Source organism: Dreissena polymorpha, chromosome 1 (genome assembly GCF_020536995.1).
Source record: "Dreissena polymorpha isolate Duluth1 chromosome 1, UMN_Dpol_1.0, whole genome shotgun sequence".
Classification (NCBI taxonomy): Eukaryota; Metazoa; Mollusca; class Bivalvia; order Myida; family Dreissenidae; genus Dreissena; species Dreissena polymorpha.
In genome coordinates this window covers 133,116,680-133,134,746 of record NC_068355.1, presented here as the reverse complement: position 1 = coordinate 133,134,746, position 18,067 = coordinate 133,116,680, and the positions used below count along the sequence as shown (strand labels likewise).

The window sequence follows — 18,067 nt, the reverse complement described above, 5'->3', positions numbered from 1 at the left end:
TAAAACACAAAGTAAACAAATAATTAGTTTCAGTTTCACTTCTTTATTTCGAAAGGTAAAGCTTATATAATTCTAGGTTCTGAACAGTGAAGTTTCCTTTAAAGCGTTCTTCCAATTTGTTACTTTTTAAGGTTACCATTTCATTATTTTCAATTTACAATGTTTCTTATTTTAAAACAATTGGTTAATGGTCAGATGAAATTGCCTCGTCAACATACATATTTTTATTATATCAAATAATGCGGGATTACCAATAAAATAATAACACTACAGCCGTTTGAGCTTACTTAGGTGAAATTACCCTTATCTTTTTCAGATCACATCTACCATTCCGAATATATAATGCATACATTTTACACAAATTCAACAAGTTTCTACCACAGCTATTTACTTGTATATCTAGTGACTTTCTTTCACATACTCGAGGGTCTACGTTGAAAATATCCTCATATTCGTTAAACATTGGCAGATTTGAAATCGAGTCAATGCAGTCGCCTTCGACACCTACTCTTGCATTAAGATCGTCTGCCAAAAGTACACAATACTCGTCTTTGTTTAAATTACTTAATAAATTGTCAATTTATCTATACCTTTAACATCACTATTCTCGTATACAGGAGAATTAATGGACGGTATATATACAGCTATTAATAGTATATCTCTAGATATCTTCAATACCTGTTTATTAATTTTTAAAACAATGCCATCATTAAACGTATGAGGTACTTGTGTAACAGAATGATTCAATTATTGTCTTACACCTACCAAAACACCACCCATATTTCTTCCACCTTTCAAGGACCTCTTTGCTGGCGATAAATACCACAAAAATCCTTGCAACGATATACATTGGTAAATTAAGTCAATATTCACTTCACAGGTTTCTAATAATATTACAATGTCAAATTTAGATATATAATCAAGGAAACATGCATCATTCAGTTTCGATTTTATGCCTGAAATGTTATATGACAATATTGATACTATTGAATGAGATGTAGGGTTGATTTTCGGACCTTGACCACAATCCTAGTCCACATGCTGTTCGGCACTGTAAACCGAAGGTGTAGAAGCGTTCGTAGCATCCATCGCTTTGTTCTGGCCAAACCTGCATTGTGCAAGCGCGAAAGTTCTGTTTTTCGTTGATGTCTGACGTTGATATAGTACACCATTTTTGTAGTATGCCTGTATACCACGCTGCGACAGGTCCCTGATTTTGTAACGTTGGAACATTGTCAGCTCATTTGACACACGAATACAAGAGTCCCTGAGACGGTCGCGTGCTTTAAATATTTCCCCTTTTAAGACATATTGTTTAAACTTTACAAGAACCATCCTGTCAGCGTTTTGTTGAATCGGCCTATTTGTGTTTTATATCTAACACTTGGCCATCTTGGAGGGGGGTGTTCGGGACAGCGACATTTCACACATCTGCTATAAATTTCTGTTTTTGTTTTATCGACTGCTTCATTTTCTTCATCAGCGAGACCAAATATCCTAAGACAATTTTTAATTTCAGCATATTCAATTTTTTCTAGGCGTTTACCAATTTCGTTCAGTTCGGCACTATCTTTATCAAACATATGCGCAACTTCTTCAAACTCGGATCTGATGTTATATTGTTCATTTTCAATTTCACCACGTTTATTTTTTATTTAAAATATAAAAGTGATTTTATATATACTAGTAATTGGATACAGGATTTTCATGAAATCATGAAAGATCATTACAGTTGAAAGATTAATGCCACCCTGTTAATTCCAGTAAATATAACGATGTGTCCATGTGGAAAAAGGAGATGCCTTTAATCAGTCTCGTGCACGCTAAGAACAGATGCTATTTATATGGAAAGTTTGCTTTATTCAGCGTCTTTATTGATATGGAACATTGCTAACTGCAGTGTAACGATTGCTATGGACCATTGCTTACTTCAATGTAACGATTGCTATGGAACATTGCTTACTTCAGTGTAACGATTGCTATGGAACATTGCTTACTTCAATGTAACGATTGCTATGGAACATTGCTTACTTCAATGTAACGATTGCTATGGAACATTGCTTACTTCAATGTAACGATTGCTATGGAACATTGCTTACTTCAGTGTAACGATTGCTATGGAACATAGCTAACTTCAGTGTTACGATTGCTATGGAACATTGCTTACTTTAGTGTGTCAATATTGCTTTGGAATATCGCCCAATTTAGTTTTACATCATTCGGTATATATTTTAATGTAAAACAGTTAATATGGAAGTCATTTGAAAAGTAAATAACATTTTACAAAGTAAATGTTTGGACTTAATACTAAGAGCTTCTGTGTTTGATAAGGTGAGCTGTAAATGAAGACTGAACTGCCACAAATAAGTTAAGCTTTTTAATTATTTATAGTTTTTCCTTCTCAAAAAGGATATTGAATGATAGTTCGATGTATTTTTCTATCATTTTAATTCATTCGAAGCATTTCCCTGAGGGACAAAATCCGGGCATTTATAGGCTTAAACTGCAATTTATATTCTGACAGCAGTTTATGTCATTACAAACACATTATTCCCTGTACTAAAACAAACTTGGATGTGTTTAATTAACATCTTAAACATATATTCTCTCGCACACTGTAGGAAAAATATATATTATTGCTTTTCATTTTTATTTACGATTTTTGCTTCATTTGTAAAGCAAAGTCCCTAGCAAATAATCGAAAGACCAATGAATGTATTAGTGATGAAATGTATGGAAAATTTGTAAAAACAACAGTAATGGATGTAAAGTAATTGCCATACACTCACGAGGTAAAACTAATTTATATATGTATTTTTTATGCACATTCAATACAAACACAGAAAATTATCATGTTATCACTTTATGAACAACTTTCAACACAACTTCATTGGATGCCTTATTGAAAAATCTGTGCAATTTTTGTTATAGTATAAACAATAGCTTGTAACAATAGTAATGAATTACCCTAACTCTGCATGTAGTAATTTGTAGCAAGTTATAACTACTGAAGCATCTAATACTGGGACGTTGCAAGATTTAACCACGTGTCCTTTTTACACTCAGTTTTAGATCATGCTTTGCAGCCTATTAACTTTTTAGTGCTTGTCTAAAAATGATAAAAAAGACATTACTTTATATTGCGTAACTGGGAAAAAAAGATTTCTCCTCCAAGATCAAATACATTGCATGTCAGGTCATTGTTTAAGAAGCCCATATTGTTAAAACATGACTATTTCACACTTCAGAAAAAAATATAATGCAACAAACACCGTTCAATCGTGTTTTAGTATATGATTCACAATAATATTAATGAGATTCAAATGTAGTTTATTAAAAGGCGCCGTAGTAGTGTTTTCATAATTGCACTTTAAGATACCTCTTCATTTGTAAAAAATAAACAACTATATTGTTGTTTTTTTTTCGTAATGTTTTTGTTTTGAAATGTTGATATTAGGGTCACTTTTGGTGATTAATTTGCAAACAGACACGTGTTTTATTAAATCCGTATTTCGCATTGTCGGCATACATGGAAAGAGAATCGACGTCCACACGTGTTGAGGTTTTCCTAAAGCGATTACAAAAGGCCCTTTCTCGCGACTGGCAACTATTTAAGTAATAAATATTTCAATAACAAACGATTTCTTTTGTGATTCAATTTTATTTCATTTTGAGTTTTTCGCTTGCGAACAACTTAGATCAGTACCAATAATTTCAAGTCGATTCGCTCTTTATTACGATAAACCTGATAACTGCCGCATCTGCCAAATCCGCGCGAGAAAGAGTTGTATAATTTATGCAAGAGGTTTGAGTTCTTCAACTCTATTCATTCACAAATGCAAACATAATGTGAATATCGTGTTCAATAGAATATTTTTGAACGGTGCGTATATAGAAAAACTTCAATAAACAATGTTTGTATTATACGTGTCGCGGAAGAGAATGTTTATGAATGATTAAAATAGTCCAATACCTGCTTCGTCTTAATGAATATTGTCAGGTCCTTCATAATCTGGTGTATTATTAGATGCGGGGAAATAAAACTTCTGCTGATGAATAAATATAGTAGGATGTTGCGTAACCTCGTTCATAGTGCATGCTACTCCAGCGGGGTTAAATTTGTATGTCTAGGAAAACGGTCTTTTGTTCTCAACAGATAGCGGCCATCTTTTGTATGCACGGGTGCTAACAACGCAATAGTAGAAGGTTAAGATTGTTTGTATTCACAGTTCTCGATTGATAAAACTTTGAACATTAGTTCAGCAATTACTACAGGTATACTACAGACAAAACAAAAATGCTTTATAATCCTTAAACCGAATATAAAAAACAAGTATTACAAGAAATATCTTTTAAAAGGGTAGTCGGCGAACATGCTGACTTTGAAATAAAGTTTTCAATTTACGTTTCTAAATAATATAATTGAAAACAAAAGTTTAACTAGTGTGTTTGTTCACGTGTTTGTAGCATTTTCACCGCATGAAATGTATTTTATCATTGTCTAACCACTCATAAGTGTAAGTAGATAACAATTATACTACGGGAGTGCACATGATATGTGTCCTCACATGCCTTATTATTATGATTGTATTTCTTCACCATCGAAATATATCGTAAATTAATATTTGATTAACACGCAAATTTCTTTCGACACATATAAATCACACTTTCATAGCCGCGTCATGCGAAATTGGGTCCTGTGCGTTTCGGCAACCGTATCTTTAGCCCAACCTGTACATTTGCGAAGCCTGGTCAGAGACAATGCTTTTCGCTATAAAATCACTCAATGTGTTATGGTCTCATTATGTATCTCTTGACCAGACTGAGACCGAGTGGGCTATACATATGATGGGCGCATAATAATAAGACCCATTTTCGCATGACGAAGGTCATTAATAATCTCATTGCGAATTGTAAAATGGCACATTTTAGCACAATGCTTTTCGATAGAAAATTGAATTCAAAATAGCAAGCTGGTAAATACGGACAGCCTATCCAGGCGTTAAGGAACAATTTCCAGACGTGGTGACCGAGTACGGCAAACATTTGTGGTTTAATGATTAAACGATTTTCCTCTTATCGTGACACTACACTATTTCGGTAATGTTTGATTTCTCATATTGATAGCAAAACTGTGTTTATCGATAGTCAATTATATATTCCCCAGACGATTTAGTGAACGAGTACTGACCCTGAAATTCTGCGAGATGGATTTTAACGCATAATTGTAACCAGGTCACAATTTGTGTCGTTAGAACATACAGAGAGTAGTTCGGAATTCCTCACACCGAACAGTGCTACATCCTTTGCACTGAGCACAGACACAGTGATGTAGCCAAAGTTCAGAGGTTTTATCTCCAATCAGCCTATGAAATATTCGAATATATCCATGCGTGTCTGCTGGCGTTATTAAAAAGTCATTTAAGGTGAAAAGCGGCGTAAAACAGCTACGCCGAAAAGCGCATTAGTGGTCTATACCCATGTTTAGGTCAGAGTTGTTTACACCGTGTGAACTGCTGGGGTAACAAGTCATGCATAAACAACAAAGGACGGGTCAACAGGAGTGTCTTAATGACTACCTAATTCGTGAGTAAAAAGTATTGCCCGCATATTTTTTTTATTTTTTTTTCATCAATTATCTTATTGTATATTTTGAATTTGTAAATGATGTCCAACAAAAATTATGTAAAGGCAATTGTTATCATGAAATCATATTCTTAGTAAGATATGTTTTCGATATTCCAACAATATTCATTTAATCTATGGTGATTGCAAATTTTCTTGATAGTCAGTTCTCATTACCATTTGCATCATACTTCCTTTGCTTTCAGAACGTCAACAAAGGGCAATGTTGTTGTTATTTTGTCTAAGTTATCTCTATAAAATAAATAGGATGATAAAAAGTGCACATACATCTCGACCCGTGCGTTAAGACACACGCTTTATAAATTTGAATGGCCTGTGTTCATTTCAAACTTGCGATGAATTTTGAAAAATGAGTTGCGTCTTAAATTATGCAATAGCGAACAACTTCAATGCTTTTAGCGCTTTGATTGTCTTATGTAAGCAGAGTATTTCTAGACAGCTTTGCCACTGAAAACTACGCATTTGTCGTTAGATTTGATCATAAAATTTAATTGATTGTTAAATTAAAAAAAAACATTTACAAACCCTTGAAGTAAAATCCTTGCAAACACTCCCTGCACATAATTAAGCATTACTTGTTAACCTTTAAGCCATCGCCATTGTTATTGCCTATTCGCTCGAATGACAAAAACGTGCAAAAAAGGCAACTTTGCATAATTTAAATAAAAAAATATTTTAATTCATCCTAAAATCGCGTTAAAGTATTAGTTCACAGCCTTTTAACACAATATTGACGAATAATAACCCTAGACAAATAGATACGTTTCAGAAGTAGGCTAGATTAGCCCTGAGAACTAGCCTGTCATGGTCTAATCGTGGCTAATTTCGTGCAATTATCATATTGGCAATGTATTGACGATTAGTCCATGTATGCACATGCAAAATATACCAATTTGAGTTTCGAGTTTCATCACGAATGATTGCATGCAAATCTACTTTTTCTATTGCACTCACAATATGCACATTCGCCGAAAAGTAGCCATTACTGCAATATATGAACTTCTAAAAAAACGCTTACTCGTAACAGCGTGCTTGACGATTAAGTTGTTGCCAAAGCGTCGACATTTAGGACTCATTGAAATTCTATATTAAAATTAAAATAAATCTCCTGGAACAATATATACCTGACATTTATCAAAGTAATGATAATGCCGTTTCTGTCAATTATAAATTTAAAAAAAGTCTGTATTGAAACTTAAGAGAAAAAACAGAAATAAAATGCTTCCTACAAACGTCACATACATAAATATATCGTAATGGAATGCGACCTGTAAGATACAGTAATACATTAAATATATCGGTCTCGGCTGTACGAATCAAAAGGATGCGGACAACTATAATATTAATTGTATTTATGTAATGGTCACTTTGTCGCGTTTGCTGCTTTTAAGATTGGTAAGCATTTTCAGTTTATATCGTGAATTACTTTCTCCGTCGTAAATATGCTTAATGACACTAAATAATATTAACGTGTGCACGTGTCTGAAAAATTCTTAATCGATTTAAACACTATGGATTACTTTGCAAAATTTGAGTTAATATTGTTTTCATTTATTTTAACAATATTCAAACTTTTAAAAAATCCTCAACTTTTTTATACGCGTCATTTAATGTCTAGTACATTAACTATCAACAAAATATATTTTTGTGTGTGTTTAATTTACCATTTGTAACATACATAACATATATTAAAGGGGCCTTTTCACGTTTTGGTAAATTGACAAAATTAAAAAACAATGTTTCAGATTTGCAAATTTTCGTTGAAGTTATAATATTGTTGTGGACATGCTCTAAAATATCCATTATATGCATCTTTTGACGATTTAAAAACCTGAAAATTATAAAGCGTTGTAAACAACGCTAAACGATTGAATAATTTAGAGAGTTCTGTTGTTGTCGTTTTATTTTGTAATACTAAGAAAATTGCTTATATAAAGTATAAAATATATCACTCAGTGTATGAGCACGGATGACCACATTGTCTAAGCGATAGACTTACCCAAGGGGTCAGGTGATCGAGCCCAGTTTAGGGTTACTTTTTTCAATCTTAAATTTTATTCTGTTTTTGTTTTTTTACTGGAGATTTTCAGATCCAATGTGTATTTTATCAATATACACCATTTAATAACAAACTTAATACATGCCAAAATCTGTGAAAGGTCCCACTTACGTCGACAACTTAGCATTTAATTACTTAATTTCTGTGTTTTGTTTCTGTATTTAAATAATCACAAAGATCAAACGAATGCGTCCAATATATTTAGGTTATTTTAATATTGTCATTTCTTATTTTAACTCTATTGTTACGCATGTATATTTCCAAACTTGAACTAAATGATTTCACAATTTATATAATTTATTATTATATATTCTTAACGATATTTATTAGCAAAATATTGTTTTTGTAGAAGCTATCCATTTGATGTTGCTTTTGTCGAATTATGCTGTATGGCTAAACCAGGGGATTGAATTGAATCGCGCATGAGACAAACACTTCATAAATTGAAAAAGAAAGAAATGTATTATTCATAAACTCTACATTTTTTGCATGTACTTTCGTTTGTCTGCGTCTACCGTAGTTTTCCCTTCGGATTTGTTTACAATTATTTACTATATAAGGCTTTGAATTAATCATTGCAATTTCAGTATGCCTTTCAAATTACCGATGCTTAATACAAAGTTAATATGTAGTTAAATGTATGATATGCAATAATATAAGTACATATTGTTCTATTTTGTGCAATATTTACCGAGTGTATACATTTTATTTTTGCCAAGTCTGTCAGCAATATTCTGGTTGCTAGCGATCGAATTAACATATTAAGAGAGTATTCAAACTAAAACCGGAACTGCCTCGTTCCACGCAACGCAATCACTGCGTCGGCCTCTGAGAAACGGCCTCCACACGCACGTCTTAAAAGACTTCTCCTACAAAGTTGTAGTTCAGCCTTGAACAAAATTCTACAAAGCTGTGTGTGTGTCTTTGCGTATTGTTTGTGTTTGATTCAGTGATATATAGACATTTATATCGCGATCTCTTAGTTTAATCTCGTGTCTTTGCAGTGTGTTTTGTGCAGCGTGTCTATGCATTGTGTATACTAAGTGCGAAGATGCGAAAAGAGGATGCGCAATTTCGGAATTAATCTCGAGATCGTTCATCCTATTACAGGGCAGGATCCAGAAATGACTGTCCTATATGGTTTCTTCAACCACACAATCTATCAGATTAATCATTTATTCAGTATAATATTAACACAGGTAAAACACTGTATTTTATATACATAATTCGTGAATCTTATTATAACCGCCGAGGGCTTGTTAATGCCCTCTAGAGCAGCGATGTCACAAAACCTCACGAAAAAACGAACATACTCCAAAACTATGTTGACGAATTAGATAAATGAATAGGGTTGAGCAATATTGTTTTCTGATGCAAACAGACCGTTACAAGTATGTCTTTCCATTCTCAAATATGCTACTGTGTATATATTTTTATAACCACGAAAGCAATCTACTTATGTTTCTGGATTTTAAAGATTTATTTAATGATAAAATAAATCAGAAAATTATACGAGTAAGGGCGTTGCTCAAAAGCCAATATCTGTTTTAAATAGCTTTGAAGTACTGTTTATCTAGATTTATTTGTATCAAACGTGTAAAAAGATTGAAGGAGGAACCACCTCTTCCAACCACAGACACCTCATTTTAAAGTCTACTCCCCTGTGCCATAGCATAATTCTGGGAAATACCTGAATAGTTACTTTGACGCGAATGAGTATTAAACGATACATGACATAACTCATATAATAGTACCACATTTTAGGCCCGCGTGAACAAATCAAGCATTCAAAGGCGCTACGGTGTTCACAAAGTGGTGTAATGAATGAGCGTTAAGGATCTACTGCGAGCGTGTTTTGCCGGGTGTCCCGATCGCTCCGCTTATTGTGTTAGTGCGCTCTTAAGCAATAAGTGTCTACTTGGTATCAAGTAAAATATGAGACATTGCCTGCGATTTATAAGTTTAAATATGCCCTTGCGATGTGATGGAAACTGATAGCGTATGTGCCCCCTCTCCTCTTAAACTGAGCGCTAAGATATTGTTTATGGATTAGCAATACTGATTGCGTTATTAGGGGACCACATATTTAATATATACAGTTTGACCCTCTGGGGACACGGAGCATGTTTTACCATGATATCGACTCGTTTTCTTGAAATCTTAGATCGTGTTGTTGCATCCTTCAAATCTGGATGCGTGATTGCAGGAATAAGATGAGATAATTATGTTGCACTACCAGTTGAATCTTCTAGAAAACTATTACGTAGGGAAACCTATATTTAGCAACCACAAAATATCACCGTAATTTTTACTTTAAATAAACTGCATGTTACTTTAAATTACTGTCTACAATTGATTTATTATTAAATTATATATACGACAGAGCATTTTAAGTTGCATCTAATTAGTAGTTCAATACTAGAAATACTCGTTTCACTATACATGCATAACATATACAAAACAAATATTACATAATTGAACAACTACGTTTGCTATAAAACACCGAAATATTATTGAACTCATATCCTATAATTAATTTTTTTCTGTTTATGTTGTAAAATACTGACTCTGGGCAATTCAATCCATCCTCTTCTTTGACCAGAGTGGTTACCTTGCGACTGCCATTTTTGTTCAACTTTACGATGGCGTTGGACCCGCCGAAACAGACTAACACTTGGTCCCCAGTTGTCAAATGTACTCCAGTTGGTTCTTTTAATTCAGGGTCAGAGAATATTGACAGGACAGTTCCATTCCTGCTAAGAGTTAAAAGCTTGTTCTGGCCACGGTTTTTGATATAAATTGTGTCACCATTGGCGCTTACAGCACATCTGTATACTGCAAAACACAATAATAGCATACCTTTTTTTAACTGACATACTTAATTGTCATGGTAAATAGTTTAACTGTTACCAAACAAGCCGAAGTCGTGTTCTACTATCAATAATGTAACGAGGATGAATTATTCGTTACAAGGCTACTTACCAACCCCGTTCGATTCGATACCATGTCGGTAAATTTATATTATCGAACCCTATAACAATTTAGTAACATGTATCTCAACGTGCGGGTGTCAGTTAAAAGCAGTGTAACAAATGTATATTACCCAGTATCATTATGTTTCTCAGCAACAGTTTAATAAAAATACAAAAAAGTTAGGTGTAACTAACTTTATGACATCGCCCTGTTAAATACTGGTGAGGTACTATTTTCCGGATGAGGTTTGTGCATATTTTTTATAAATATATAAATTAAACGGTGAAACTTTACAATAATCATCCATGTGTTTAACCTTTTGTTTATGTTAACACCACAAATATCACGTTTGCGTAAGCGCAACACCGGAATGGGATACTCACTAAGTATTTTTTTAGTTGACAGTTTAATTTTCCGCCGTTCTTTCAAACGGTCAAATAAATAAATGTATGCCTTACAGCTGTATTAAATTTAAGTGAGAATACACATAATTAATGTCAAACCAATCCCATAAAAATTCGTGTTAATGACATGAGACGGCAACCACCTTGATTCTTATCTGAATTACTGCTTGAAGTATCCTGATATATAATGCTGACTAGTTTACCACTTAATGTGTACTTGTACAGTGCAGTAGTAGAAGTTATGAACATGTCTCCCTGGTTTTGGACGATCCCTGCACAGTGATGGGGTAACTGAATTGTTCTACCTTTCAAAAGCTGTCCATTGCTAACTGTGATAAATTGCACCCAGTGTGTGGCGGCACCATTCACAGTAATAGCAACCTCTGTGTGTGTCATCTGACATATGTCCTCTGGATTACCGGATACTATACATTGACTCAGTACCTCATACTGCCCGCCAAGCAGCTTGATTTTCATATTACTTTTGTCAGCAACAAGGGTCTGATATTCAGAGAGAACACAGATGGCTTTGATGCTGCATACGGCGGAATCGACTGGTATTTTAACACTTGTTTCCAACTTCAATTGCTTAGACAAAGACAATAATTCATGGGTGTTGTTATATGTCTGCACTCTCAATAATGCATGGGGCTTGTAAAAATACCACCTATACCCGAGAGAGTTGATAAAAACTGTTCAATGTTTTGATTTAAGAGAAGCTTGGAGTCTGGTCAGTGTGTCTTTCATTTCATTTAAGGTTTTTTGTTCTTTCTTGTCTAAAGCTTCATTGATTTTCCTGCGTGTTTCCCAGTTGTAACTGTTCATCATATGATCCCTGCACTGACTGGATTGTTGCCTCCTGTTTCGCATGTAGGCTATTCATTTTGTGCAGAATAGTTTCGAGCTTAGTGGACAATTGCTGCAGCTCTGTTATGTTGGTATTTTTTTTGAAAATGTGTTCCACCTTAAGGCACTGTCTGTAATTAATAATAGTCTCTATATATAAAATGAATAACTGACTTTGGTATATAAAATAATCTGGATTTATTGTGCCTTCTTATATTTAACTTAACCACCTGATACGGTTTATGACGAGTTTTTGTAGAAGTGTGTTTTCTGTTTTATTTTAAAGAAAAACAGGGGCGTATGGATGGCTTATATGGTATAATACTTTCATAATTAAATTTATCTTTGAGCAATTTTTATTAAATGATTATTTATCACATAGGTATCTCGTTTTTATCTCGTTTCTGTGGTAGATATCAATTGTCATACATGGCTTGTACCCGATGAATTGATATGAATGTCAAGCATACTAATGATAACCGTACAGTGGTGCTGTATATTAATTTCCCATGAACTCGCACTTTGTATGTTTCCGTTTGATCGAATATCAGAATTTTTTCTAAGTAAATATCAATATAACATGTGGACCGTTTCAATTTGCATGGCTTTATTTGAGTCCATATTGTTTGTGAATAGTTGTTTATTCTTACAATAAAGTATAACGAGAATCCGTTGTAAAATCAGTTATTGACAATTAATTACGATGTCCTAAACTAATCATTTAGATATATAGGCTTATAGCTTTTTAATTCCATATGATGGAAATCTGAGCTTTTGTTTATTAACCAATAAAAATGATTAGTAATGAAAAAAGATAACATTCGAACAAATGAGGTCGCAAACAAGCTTGTATGTATCTTGCTTGTCTTGTTTAAAGATAAAGCTATTGTAAAATATACTTAAGCAAACAAAGTTAAATTACCTGTGATTAACGAAGGCGCAGTCTGTACAGCACAGCTGGCTGTGGTCATCACAAAACATTTTCAAAGTTTCACCTTTGTGCACTTCACACATTAATAGAAAATCTTTCACCTTTTTTGAAACTGGCCATTTGTTCATTTGATTCCTTCCATAAGGTGTATGCTTTTTAAATAATTGACCATGGTGGTGAATACATTGTCTACAATACAATTTCAAACATGTTTCACAGTAAAAGTCGGCACATATTTCAATTGACTGCTCCACGCATGCCGAGCAGCAATGATCTTTAACTTCATCCGAGGCTACATCAACAGCAGGCATTGAAAATGACGCCATTTTAATTATTGACTTTCAGCAAACCGAACGTTATAATTAAATTATAAAATAATGGCTCAGTATTTCTACTTATTAATAGCCCATAAAACACTATAGTCCATAAAATATTCTTATAATAAAAATGTGTATTGTTTAATAGTTAACAAATATCAGAACTGCTTCAAGTCGTAAAATAACTGCTATCTGAACTTCAAATGACATAAATAGTATGATTACAGTAAACACGCTAGGGAAACTGTCACGCAACTATTGATAACGGGGACTTTAACCTGTGGTACAGAACGCATGTACCGGGTAGTTAATATTAGATTATTATTAAAAATATTAGATTTTAAACCAGCTTGATCAACAATACCCAATTTATTTATTTTAAGTATTGTTACATCTACAGTTACAGCCTTCGTTTGTACGTTACAAAATAAAGCCAATATGACAACTAGCATTATTTATCAGGTGTACGTCATGTGACGATGTTATTGCGAAACGACTGTTAATTGATACATCTTGCATTGGCGCCACCTCCTATCATTAGCGCCATCTCCTTTCTTTTTGAAAAAATGCAACAGTATCTATTACGTCGGCAAGAAGCCAATATGTGTGTGCATACAGAACCTAATATTCGGTGTACGCAATCGTTTGATGTCGATAGCGATTGAATTGGGTGGAAATTTGCCCTTCACACAGGAAAAACTCATCGAAATGCTTTTAAAAAAAAACACCGTGCCACATTTTATAAAGGTTTCCAAGTTTTTAAATGGATTGAGAATATATGTTTCTGTACATATTTGGATGAATAAATCTTCGTTGAATCGCACTTAATTTTAGTCCGCTTATTTAAGACCCGTATCTGTGCAACCGATGGAACCGGCAGTCTATCTGACAGGACTCTTGCTCGTGAGTGCCGTTGCGTTACGATTACTTCCGGTGGCTGTTAGAACACTCGGATTCTCTGGATGTACACGCGGCTAAGTCGATGGATTTAAATAAAAATAATATTATACTTTAGATTGTATCGCCAACTTTTTTTCAATGAGACTTTCGTGATAATCAATTAATAGTTGATTGCGACCATTAAAACCCCTAATGCTACCTGAATGCAAACATTTAAATTTGAGCAAGTTTGATAAGTCTATCAGACGACTAATAATATCACTCTTAACCAATAAGTCTATCAGATGACTAACAATATCACTCTAAATCAACAAGTCTATCAGACAACTAACAAGATCGCTCTAAACCAATAAGTCTATCAGGCGACTAATAATATCACTCTAAAACCAACAAGTCTATCAGATGCCTAACAATATCACTCTAAACCAATAAGTCTATCAGATGACTAAAAAATCACTATAAATCAACAAGTCTATCAGATGACTAACACTATCACCCTAAACCAACAAGTCTATCAGACGACTATTAATATCACTGTAAACCAAGAAGTCTCTTAGATGATTAAAATATCACTCTAAACCAATAAGTCTTTCAGATGACTAACAATATCACTCTAAATCAATAAGTCTATCAAACGACTAACGCCGTAACTTTTAACCAACAAGTCTATCAGACGACTAACAAAATCACTTTAAGCCAATAAGTCTATCAAACAACTAGCGCCATAACTCTTAACCAACAAGTCTATCAGACGACTAACAATGTCACTCTAAACCGACTAACAATATCACTCTAAACCAACAAGTCTATCAAATGACTAACAATATCACTCTAAACCAGCAAGTCTATCAGATTACTAACAATATCACTCTAAACCAATAAGTCTATCAAACGACTAACAATATCACTCTAAACCAAAAAGTCTATCAGATGACTAACAATATCACTCTAAACCAATAAGTCTATCATGTGACTAACAATATCACTCTAAACCAAGAAGTCTATTAAACAACTAACAACATCATTCTAAACCAACAAGTCTATCAGATGACTAACAATATCACTCTTAACCAATAAGTCTATCAAACGACTTACAATATCACTCTAAACCAACAAGTCTATCAGATGACTATCAATATCACTCTAAATCAATAAGTCTATCAGATGACTCACAATATCACTCTAAACCAATAAGTCTATCAGATGACTAACAATATCACTCTAAACCAACAAGTCTATCAGATGACTATCAATATCACTCTAAACCAATAAGTCTATCAAACGATAAACAATATCAATCTAAACCAACAAGTCTATCAGATGACTAACAATATCACTCTAAACCAATAAGTCTATCAGATGACAAACTTCATCACTCCTAACCAACAAGTCTATCAGATGACTAACAATATCACTCTAAACCAACAAGTCTATCAGATGACTAACTTCATTACTCCTAACCAACACGTCTATCAGACGAATAGCAATATCACTCTGAACCACCAGGTCTATCAGACGACTAACAATATCACTCTAAACCAACAAGTCTATCAGATGACTAACGTCATCACTCTTAACCAACAAGTCTATCAGACGACGAACAATATCACTCTAAACCAACAGGTCTATCAGATGACTAGCAATATCACTCGTAACCAACAGGTCTATCAGAATTATAACACTATCACTCTAAATCAACAAGTTTATCAGATGACTAACTTCATCACTCCTTACCAACAAGTCTATTAGATGACTAACTTCATCACTCCTAACTAACAAGTCTATCAGATGACTAACTTCATCACTCCTAACCAACAAGTCTATCAGATGACTAACAATATCACTCTTAACCAACAGGTCTATCAGATGACTAACAATATCACTCCAAACCAACAAGTTTATCAGATGACTAACGACATCACTCTTAACCAACAGGTCTATCCGATGACTAATAATAACACTCTGAACCAACAAGTCTATCAGATGACTAACAATATCACTCTAAACCAACAAGTCTATCAGATGAGTAATGGCATCACTCTTAGCCAACAGGACTATCAGATGACTAATTATATCACTCTAAACCAACAAGTCTATCAGATGACTAACAATATCACTCTAAACCAACAGGTCTATCAGATGACTAACAATATCACTCATAACCAATTAGTCTATCATATGACTACCGACATCACTCTTAACAAACAATCAGATGACTGACAATATCACTCTAAACCAACTAGTATATCAGATGACTAACGACATAGCTCTAAACCAACAAGTCTATCGGATGACTAACAATATCACTCTTAACCAGCAAGTCTATCGGATGACTAACAATATCACTCTTAACCAACAAGTATATCAGCTGACTAACAATATCACTCTTAACCAAAAAGTATATCAAATGACTAAAGACATCACTCTAAACCAACTAGTCTATCAGATGACTCAAGACATCAAGCTAAACCAACAGGTCTATCAAATGACTATCGACATCACTCTAATCCAACAAGTCTATCAGACAACTAACAATATCACTCCAAACCAAGAAGTATATCAGATAACTAACGACAAAACAGTTGATAAACAAGTCTATCAGATAATTAACGCCATAACTCTTAACCAACAAGCCTATCAGATGACTAACAATATCACTCTAAACCAACAAGTCTATCAATTGGCTAACAATATCACTCTAAATCAACAAGTTTATCAGATTACTAACTTTATCACTCCTTACCAATAAGTCTATTCGACAACTAACAATATCACTCTAAATTAACAAATCTATCAGATGACTATCAACAACAGACTCAACCAACAGGTCTATCAGATGACTAACGCCAGCACTCTAAACCAACAAGCCTATCAGATGAGTTACAATATCACTTTAAACCAACAAGTCTATCAGATGACGAACTATATCATTCTTAACCAACAGGTCTATCAGAAGACTAACAATATCACTTGAAATCAACAAGTTTATCAGATGACTAACTTCATCACTCCTAACCAACAAGTCTTTCAGATGACTAACAATATCACTCTAAATTAACAAGTCTATCAGATGACTAACGACAACTGACTCAACCACCAGGTCTATCAGATGACTAACGCCAGCACTCTAAACCATCAGGTCTTTCATATGACTAACAATATCACTCTAAACCAAAAAGCCTATCAGATGACTAACAATATCACTCTAAACCAACAAGTCTATTAGATGACTAACGACATCACTCTTAACCGTCAAGTATATCAGATGACTAACAATATTACTCTAAACCAACAAGTCTATCAGATGACTAACAATATCACTCGAAACCAACAGGTCTATCAGATGACTAACAATATCACTCTAAACAAACAAGTCTATCAGATGACTAACAATATCACTCTAAACCAACAAGTCTATAAGATGAATAACAATATCACTCTAAACCAACAAGTCTATCAGATGACTAACGAAATCACTCTAAACCAACAAGTCTATAAGATGACTAATAATATCACTCTAAACCAACAAGTCTATCAGAAGACTAACGACATCATTCTAAACCAACAGGTCTATCAAATGACTAACGAAATCACTCTGAACCAACCAGTCTATCAGACAAATATCAATATCACTCTAAACCAACAAGTATATCAGATTACTAACTACAACACTCTTAACAAACAAGTCTATCAGATGACTAACGCCATAACTCTTAACCAACAAGCCTATCAGATGACTAACAATATCACTCTAAACCAACAAGTCTATCAGACGACTAACAATATCACTCTAAATCAACAAGTTTATCAGATGACTAACTTCATCACTCCTAACCAACAAGTCTATCAGATGACTAACAATATCACTCTAAATTAACAAGTCTATTAGATGACTAACGACAACAGACTCAACCAAAAGGTCTATCAGATGAATAACGCCAGCACTCTAAACCAACAAGCCTATCAGATTACAAACAATATCACTCTAAAC

The 18,067-nt window shown here is 33.8% G+C and overlaps 1 long non-coding RNA gene across 2 annotated transcripts; it reads right to left on the bottom strand.

Annotated features, from left to right (window-relative positions):
* Positions 1 to 10,034: 10,034 nt before the first annotated feature.
* LOC127850599 (uncharacterized) lies at positions 10,035 to 13,378 on the bottom strand. 2 transcript variants are annotated; one of them, XR_008035370.1, is made up of 3 exons: positions 12,851 to 13,378; positions 10,873 to 12,059; positions 10,035 to 10,540 (listed from the first exon to the last, which is right to left on the bottom strand). It is a non-coding gene; the product is annotated as an uncharacterized LOC127850599 (long non-coding RNA). The 2 variants fall into 2 exon arrangements; XR_008035372.1 differs by having other exon boundaries at positions 11,226 to 12,059.
* Between the last annotated feature and the right edge of the window lie 4,689 nt (positions 13,379 to 18,067).